The sequence below is a fragment of the Aptenodytes forsteri genome, unplaced genomic scaffold (assembly GCF_000699145.1).
Source record: "Aptenodytes forsteri isolate BGI_AS27 unplaced genomic scaffold, ASM69914v1 Scaffold2, whole genome shotgun sequence".
Classification (NCBI taxonomy): domain Eukaryota; kingdom Metazoa; phylum Chordata; class Aves; order Sphenisciformes; family Spheniscidae; genus Aptenodytes; species Aptenodytes forsteri.
This window is the reverse complement of record NW_008795695.1, coordinates 10,991,517-11,001,128: the sequence shown is the minus strand read 5'-3', so window position 1 is coordinate 11,001,128 and position 9,612 is coordinate 10,991,517.

Genomic DNA, 9,612 nt, shown 5'->3' with positions numbered 1-9,612 from the left:
AATTCAGTTCAACTGGCAGTTTAGCTTACCCAAATGCCATCAACAGAAGTTAGCTGAAATAAATTAAAGAGGCAGTAATGTGCTCGTAGCATTAACATTAGCATTTCATGGCCTTTAGCTAGCTCAGGCAATAAACAAACTTGAATTGTGAAAAGTTTCCTGCTTATGCGGACAGAAGGGCGTCTGATGGCTGAAGGCTGATTGCTGCTTCTCATCAGACACCATCACTTGCCTTTTCGGGGGGGGGGGTTGAGAACCTTAACCACGGTCATAAAGTATCTTGCTCTCCAAGAGAGGGTTAAAGGTGGGAAGTAGAACAAAGGAAGGTAAAATGGGGGATGGATGTCAAAGAAAACTTGTTTTGAATAAGCTGATAGAAGGGAGTAGCTCGATAGCCAGGATGCAGCGTCTCTCCCTCTTAGGTTACTGATTGAAGTGATGGAGGTTTGCTGATTGAAAACCATCTGGCATGCATTGTGATTAAAGGTTTTTTCCCTCTGGTCGTCCTTCAACAAACAGCTCATGAAACACAGGCTGCAGGGAGAGCGAGACTATCTCTGTTAGGATTTCTGGTGACATTCGGAAGAGGTACCTGTGTTTTCTCATATCATCCTACTCGTTCCACCACTGCTGGAATCACAAATGCTTTTAAGTACCTGGAGCTGCATATATAAAATACAGCTGAAGTATGATTTTAACCACTGCCTCAAGCTGATTTCCTAGAGCCACAGACAGGCAGGGACATAAGTGATTACACTTTCAGAAGTGCTGAGCACCAAGCAGCCCTACCCACGGAAGACTATTTGGTACTGATTGAAAGTGGCTCTTCTAGAAATGACCCATCATGGCGAGAAACATGATTTCACCCAGCAATTAATGCCGTGACTTCATCGAGTGTCGGCACAGGAAGGAAAGGGACAGTGCAGAGCTGGCGGCAGGCACAGAAGTGATGGGGGAGCTGCTCTGGTAGGGCAAAATGGTGTCAAAAGCTGAGCTGAGATGGGGTCTGATGAGGGGAGAGAAGAGGGGAAAAAAGAAAAATCTCACCTTTCTGGGAGTCAAAACTGTGTTGAATTGCTGTCATTTTGTGTCAAATTGTGTCTTCTTTTTTCTTTTTTTTTTTTTTTGAGAAACATGGATTGCTTCAATTATTGGGACTAAAGAAGTATTGTAGCAGGATAAAAGCTCAAAATGAGTTATTTCAATAGGTGAGCTATATGCTCCTTCAGCAATCGTGTATTGGAGCCCCACACTAGGGGTAATGAAGGAAGGGAGCTGGTTTCTGCTCTGGTTGAAGCAGATTTCCTGCCCCAGATTTGATTTCTGATGAATAGGGAGTAAGTTTGCCTCTGACAAGAAATCCTTTAGTGGAAGGGAGCAGGTGACAAGGGTCATGGGGTTTATGGCCCTCTATTGCCTGTGGGTGGCACATTTGACAAAAGAAAAAATTGTCCAAGGTGGAAAAACATTTCTAGTCAACAGAAGTTCTCAAAAGGAAAAAAAAAGACACGTAAAATCTGAATTTTTCCCAGGAGCACTGTATGGAGTGACTACACCTACCTTGCTTTAAAGGACCACACTTTATTTTATTCATGTACCAAGGGGAAGACCAAATCAACCACAAACTCCCTGCTACAATGGTTCAGCCTATACTGCATGCCAAGACCTGGGCTTTCCTCCATGGTGTCATCCTTCTAGTGGGCTCCTCAGCAAAGATCCAGCTCAGAGCTTTGCAGACTGCCACCCAGGCTCCACCACCTCGAAGAGTGGAGACCAAGCTGCTGGGACCTCTGCTGTGCCCTACTGCTGAGCCCGTAGCTGATGGAGGACTTGAAGACCAGCCAGAGAGGGGCAGAGGCCTGGTACTGCCCAGGGAGCGATGGTGAGAGCTTTCCCCCCCTGCCACCACCTCCTGAGTGGCTGAGCTGGCTGCCACATACTGCTTCGTTTCCCCCAAAATTGTGTCATTGCTTGAGAGCAAATACTAAGATGTTATCATAAAAAGTTTACACATGTGCACCTTACTACCAAAGGGTCTTCAGTTTTTCATGTCATTTATATAAATGTGCCTTCGGCCACCAATGAGAACTGCAACTCCAAAGAACAAAAATTTTAATTCTATTCTTCCAGAAGATTGCAGTTTACTTAAACACCTGTTAGCTTTATTCTGGCAGGTTGGGCTAGGATTGCTCTGGTATTTTACTGTAGCTTAGTGTTTGATGATCAGTTTATTCCATGATTTTTTTTTTTCAGGCAATAAATACTGGCTGTATGTGGCAAAGCATCTGGAGCCATTTGTTAGGCAAACACACAAGGGAAGCAGAATAGTCAGCACGACCATGGTCTAATTTTGAGGCTAGGTTTTATTTATGTCAGCTGGTCAAACTACATCCTTTCATGCACTGTGACTGTAAAAGTAGCTGCAGTAGGAATGGTCCATCAATAAGGCAAACTGCACCTCCAAAAAGAAGAAAAGGCATTGCACTTTCTGCAATGAGTACGTAGACGATTTTCCATGGCAGAGGAGAGAATAGCCATGAGATTTAGTACAGCTTCAGTAGAAGCCATTTCCAGTTCCTCGGCATGGTACTGAACCATAGGGGCTAATTGCAAGGCAGCCTGCAGAGCAGTTCATCGTTATAGATCTAGCATAGCTTGTGAGAACAACAATTTTAAAACCATTTTTGTTGCTTAGAAATTTGGGAATACAGAAGGCAATGTGACTGCTGTGGCATAAAAATACAGCATGGTATAGTCCATGCTTGCTCTCATCTGTAATTAGACAATGACAAAAGGTTGTTTTCCAAGACTTTCATACCTTAAAAAGATAGGTCTTGATAGCAAGTGCATTTCATGCATTATCAGCAATGTATCAGCTCCTTTTTCAGCTGAGGAAGTAAGCAAAGACTTGTTGAAAAGAGTGGAGTTTGTTTTTCTGATGACTCAGGCTAAAGCAATATCAAAATGTTTCTAAAGTTTGTCTCTTGGTATACAGTTAGTTGAAAGGGGAACAGGTGTGCATAAGTGTTTTCAAGATTGAAGTGAATTGTTAGCAGTGTTCGTAAATATAATCAGTATACTACCATAAAACTGTAGTTTGACAACACATCATGATGTGCAGCTGGTAACACTAAAGCTAACTTTGGAAGAAACCACTCTGCCTTTGAAGTAATAGAAAAGGGAATTACTGAATGCTTGTTTAGCTCGTATACTGCAGAAACAACAAAGCATGCTCTCACTAAGACATCAGTTTAACTTTAAAGTCTACAGGACAGGGGGTTTCCATCACATTTCCCTCTCTGCCAGCAGATTGTTCGTGTCAGCCTTGACAACTGGGAATTTTTGAGGCACAGAGTACTCAGCTCTGCACACGAAAGCACAAAGAAACTTAAAATGTTCTGCAGATATAACAAATGACTTTTTTATATTAGTTCATATTTTCTAAGTTGTAATTCTTAAGCCTCTTAAAGATGGTGAGGATGCAGATGGGTGAATGCTGCTTTTTTAATACTAAAAACTATGACAATCTTAAAATTAGAACAATCTCATCCTGTATGTGCTGAAGTTTGACATAATGCATTAGCTGAAGGTTAAATTACAACAAATAACAGATGACAGATTACTTGTTCATAAGAGTAACTCTTCTCTAAAAAAAAAAACCGCAAAATTATTTAATTCACTGCTGCACATTTGTGCTCAAGTAGCTGAATTCACGTTCTGATTTCTGAGAGGAAAATTCTTATTCACTATTTGAGCTACATTTTCTGAAGGAAGGAAAAAGATGACTTTGAAAACTGTCGACGTGTGCAAAAGGGGAAAACTTCTGATTGATTTATGTTTGTTTGTACCATGTATGTGTGAACTGAAATATTAAGTAAAGCGTGTATGAATGTTGGTGAGGGCGTCAGGAATCCTGTATTAGAGAAGGTCAGGTTCTATTTCCAAACATATTAATTTTTCAGAATTCTAGCTTTCTCTCACACTTAATAATTATGGCATTTGCTGTGTAAATTCCTAACTCAAATATATCAGCAGAAAGACAACCTTGCCAGATTGCAGAAATATGCTAAATATTAAATTCCTTAAGGCTTAGGCTTCACTCACACATGCAGAGAAGTTTCAAGAAATGATTATGAAATACAAGTATGCATTACAGTTACACTGAACTTACATAATATCTTAAAGAAGAAAGTAAAAGTTTGTAATAACTGAATTTTATATGTCACAGCCATAGGAAAATTCAGAAAAAAAAATCCTGGAATGCCAAGGGAAACATACTTCTCTAAAGGATCCCCTATTTTTCATGTTGTCCCTTATTTTCACCCAAGAAAGGCAGTACCTCTCTTCCCAAAGATCCCTGTCACTCATTTCTCCTTAGCCAGATGCCAAGGCAACCGGTTCCTCCATCTATTCCTCTCCAGGAATTCAATTAAAGAAAACGGCTGCTTGATGAATATATTTCCCATTAGCTTCCCCTGGACCTTGAACTAAGCTTCATTTGTAAAGCAGAAATAACCCACTCAGGAGGGTTCTCCAAAGAGTAATTTCTTTTAAAGGTCATGCACGCATTTTTGAAAGAACTGAACACCTGCGCATGAGGAATTATTAGAGCTTTTACGTGAAATTCAGATTTTGCACACATCAAAATATCGAATCTAAATGCTTTTGTCTTCCAGAATTTTTAAAATGCACATGTGTTTGTACCCACATGGGCGATACGTATAGCTAAACACGACAGTTGGATGTACTGGCCAGAAACTCACCTCATATCTAAATATCTAAGGTCTAGCATCTTTTAAAATTCATTGTTTGTCTACAGAAGAGAGCTGAAAATAACCTATTCTCTGACTGACAGTTTAGTTAATGAACTAGATAATCCTGTAAGGTCTGAAGTTAAATACCATAGCTAAGAAAAGGTATTAACCCTGTTTTTCTCCTCACTCTGACTTCACTAAGTGTAACAGTTCCAAGACAAAAGACAAGGGTTATAGCCCAGCACCCAGAAAAAATCCCAACTACTTAAATTGTTCCGTTACTGAAGTACAAAGACAATCATCCATCAACATGTTGACAAAGTTTTAAAAGGTGGCTTCTCATTTTTTCCAGGAGAAATAGTGCTTTCTACATGACTCTGGAAACTACGCTACAAAGATAGAAAAAAAGGTGGGGGTGGGGGGGAGGAACTTTTAACCCCAGAGGCTGAGACTTGCTTCTTATTTTAGCAATGCAGCTGTTACCAAGGTAGGTAGCAGAGACGCAGTACACTTTTCTAAAACTTCAGCTGAACGTAGAGCCTCTCATGTTGCCCTAAGTGGGAAAATAACACGGTTATTCTGCTGAACAGGGTATTTAGAAAGAAATCTCTCTTAGATCAATTAATTTGGTTGATTGTATGTAGGCGAGAAACAGATTTCTCTAAAGTATTTGGTCCTGGTTAATCAAAGAAGCCCAGTGTCAGGCTGTAGCAATGACCTCTTTCTCCTTCTTTCTTTTCAGGTTAGAGGAAAAAAAGATTCTGTAAAAATTATCGATTTCTCACTGACAATTTCCAACTGATTTTTGACTGTAGAATGAAAATCCCTAAATTGTTATGAAGTCAAGACATAAATATCCTGGGTTATATAATAACAGCCTCACATCCTCATTAAAAGTGATGTCTTCAGTATCATTTACTAATTTCTCATTTTTTCCAAGTTTGGTGAAAACTGGTTTGCAAGTAGTCCACCTCCAACGCCTGTTGTTGAGGGATTTATTAGATGTGTTTCCAAGTCTCCATTAACTGTGGCTTTCCAGCCTATTAACTATTTACATCTGGTATCACATAAGCATTTCTAACATAAGCACTGCTGTAGTGAATGTAGATGCTATATAAATAATGAAGGAGTAATGGATTGGATCAAGTCCATCTGGAAACAGGATGAACTCCTCCGCTCTATCTCAGGCAGGAGCTCTTTCCATAGGACCAAACCGAGGTGAGCTTCTCGCTGGAGAAAGGGGCTGGATACTTTCAAGGCTGTGTTGGAAGGCGGCTTGCTGCAGCCGCTGAAGCCTGCGGCAGGACCTAAATAGGCAACGGCTCCGCTTGGTTTGCCCTCCAGAAAAAGGAATTTCAGCGCCAGGAAAAGGTCCTGTCCCTCCAGAGTACAGCTTTAAAGCTGGACTCTACTGAGCACATGTGTCGGGTGTAACTGCAGAAGCTGAGAAGTCTGTGTTCCCTCGTCGAGCTCAGCCATTTCTAATAGAGCAGAGGCGGCAGCAAGGAGCTCACAGGAGCACATTCACAGGCACAAAGATTACCAGGCTGCTGTGCTCTTCCCCTGATGAATGCAGGCACCTGACACTCATCTTGCACTTTGCAGTTCCAGAAAGATGTCTGTAGTAGCTGTACCTCAGCAAAACTATTGCACCTGCCAGGAATTACAGGCACCACTGCTCTGAGCTTTCAAGACACGGAGCAGGTTTGAGATTAATTCAAACAATAGGGAGGAAAATACCTGTTCCATAATATTGGTTCTTTCTCAAAACTCTCCTTGCAGGCAAATCTTGCACAACTGCTAATAGATGCAGATATATAACACGACAGAATTCGTTTGTTTTTATTTTTGATGCAACAGACGTATCAAAAAACAATCAGATGTCACTGCAGCTATGTTTATAAATGTATGGCTAATAACTGGAAGCTGGTGCAAATTAAGTCAGATTTATTTTGCTTTAGGTGAGAGCTTGTTAACAACAGTGAAATGCACTATGAAAAGAGGCGCTGCTAAACCTCCCTGCCTGGCAGAAAGCTCATCCATCACGGAATTGCTGCAGTTGAATATAGCACATTTACACAGTCTGTGAAAGATTTGCAAAAGCACCCAGGAGATTAAAGTGCATAAGTGACAATGACTTCAAATGGTGCTTGCTTTTGGAAATTTCATCCCCTGAGACTTCAGTAAACTTAATAATGCACAAAAATACAGTCTGAAGTGCAATCCAGCTTTACATAAGCTTGGCAAGTCTTGCTTTTGTTTTAATTTGGCTGATATTGTAAGGAGAAAACAAAAAGGACTGCTTTTTCAGAAATTATCAGGCTGGAAAGTAGCCTTTATAATAATATTTAACTCCGAGGCTCACTAATACAAGTGTTCCTAAATGCCAACAGACAAGATGTTTTTCAGTGGAAATCAACAGGTTAGTTTATGTGAGAGAAGAGACAAGCAAAGGGAATTAACTGGCCTTGACTCATCATCTCACCTGAAGAATACCGCTGCTGACAGAGCACATGAAAATGGATTCAGAAGTGGAAATAACATAGCCTAAAGTGCACAAACAAAAGTAACCTTTTAAAGTTGATTTTCATCAGAGGCCTCGGCCTCTTGTCTAAAAATAATACTTTTTAGACAACTCCAGCACCCCAATCAAGCCTTATCTGTAGTATATCAACAGAAAAACGATTCATCTGGGAATGTTTTAGCAAGAAGCAGCAGGAAAATCAAGAGAGTGAAATTTGGTTGCTAGGACAGAGAAAAAACAACACAAGTGCATGCCTGTCCCTGCCACAATAGCTAAGGCACTCCCTGAAAGACTCGCAGCAGCTGTGAAATCAATTTTCTGTGTAAATATGTCTTCCTTGGCCATGTGGTTTTGTATTCCTGAGATGCAAAATGTTTTTCAGTGGCATTTTGCAATTCTTAGATCCATCACCTACATATTGTCAGCTGTTTCCAAGGCACAGAGTTAGAAGGACACTCCAGAAGTGGCAAGCAGGCTGCTGCTCCACAGCGATGTGAATTGAAAAGGGCACTGGGTGATGTCTTCAAGGTTTTCGGATGAATATCCTTTTGAATGAAGCAGTCGCTTCCCCCTCCACACACACTTTGCGACCTGTTTTGTTATCACTTAGGTCTTGTTGTGTGGGAACGCAATACACCCCACCAAAGCTGCCCATGGACTGACCACCCGTGCCCGCAGGCATGCTGCATCCACCAGCAAGAACAGGCTGGGGCGAGGCTGAGTTATAGGAGACTCTCAGACAGACACGGAGTGATAAATTTTGAGGTGATAACTTTCAGTACCGGCAGTGGGGAAGCAGATCCAAGAGTTTTATCTCACCTTTAGGCAGCACATCCTCACTCGTGCTGCAGTCCTGCAGCCCAGCCCCCTGCTCCACACTGCTGGGCTGCTTGCGCAGTGAGGTGGCACGCCACGCAAATAAAATTCAAGGGCAGAAACAAAGTGTAAGTCGCGCTGGTGCAGCCAGGGCTGTTCTCCAGTGCCTGCTTTCCTGCGTAGCAGCTGCACATCGCTGGTGTACATTTGAACCAGAGCTCTGACTGTGCATTGGCACTGAAGGAACGCTGTGCAGATGAAAAAGGGATGTTTAGCATTTTGTGTTGTTTCCTCAAAGGAGAATTGTCTGCTTCTATGCAGGCAAAAAATGTCATCAAGAGAATTGCCCTTCTCACTGGATACTTTCAGGATTTCCTTTACTCTTTTTACTTTTACTCTCTTACTTTTTTCTGTGTTGCTAGTCCTAACCTTGAAGCTTTGGCAGCTATAAACTATAAATACTATTGAAAATTACTTATTTAAATTAGTCTTACTGACTACAAAGCTTGCAGGATTACAATTTCAATGTGCAGCACAGAATCAAGATAATGGACTTCTAATTCAGATGATAAGCCCTAACTCATGTACATATGTAAGAACGGAGCAAACATAGATAGCTCTCTAATGCCAAGAAAAACCTACATTAATGGAAAGTGCTTCTTTAACTGTGAAACGACCATTTACTTCTTTTGTATAAAAGTATATAAAATACGATGCATAATGCATGTTTTTCCCTTTTGTGCATCCGCACAACAATACTGAAAAAGAGCAGAAATAGAGGAGCTAATCATCCATCTTTTTGCTATGCAGCAGATGTCAATAAAGTGGAGTTTGTGTTCCATTCTATTAAAATCCCAATGTCCCAGGCAATAACCTATCTTTCAATAAATGCAGGTCTGATGTCCATTGAGATGTGAGCTAATGCTGAGTGGAAAATGACGTCGATGTTTACCTACTTCCAAATTGTATTTTAACCATTTTCATTTACCAGATAAAAACAATTGATTGCCTTAACTTACCCTTTGTAAAGAAAAAGCCTCCATGATCAGGGGAATATTGATGGCAGAAGAATTCTAGTGGAATAAAATTGCTTTCCCTCTGAACAAGTATTTTAATTTCTCCAAATACGATGTCTCCCAATTCACTTGTTAAGCCCTAGATGCAAGAGATGTTTCGGGCGTTCTCCAGAGACTAGGTACCATATGTCAGTGGAAAGTCTAGAGGGCAAACTACAGGATGACTGATCAAATACTGAGATTTTTATTTTTAACTCTAAGACAGAATTTACACAGCACAGCTGTGATCCCTAAACGCCTGCCAATTGCCTTGCATAACTTGAACACATTGCAGTGCCTCAGCACTTGCAATGTTGCCCAGGTATCCCCTAAAGACAACACTATACTGTTTAGTTTTACATTACTGAACGGGAAATATCTAAGTAATTCATTATATCAGCAAAAGAGTGAGTGGGAAATTAAATGCTCCAGCTCTTCAACATTAAGAAATCACCTCCCTTCC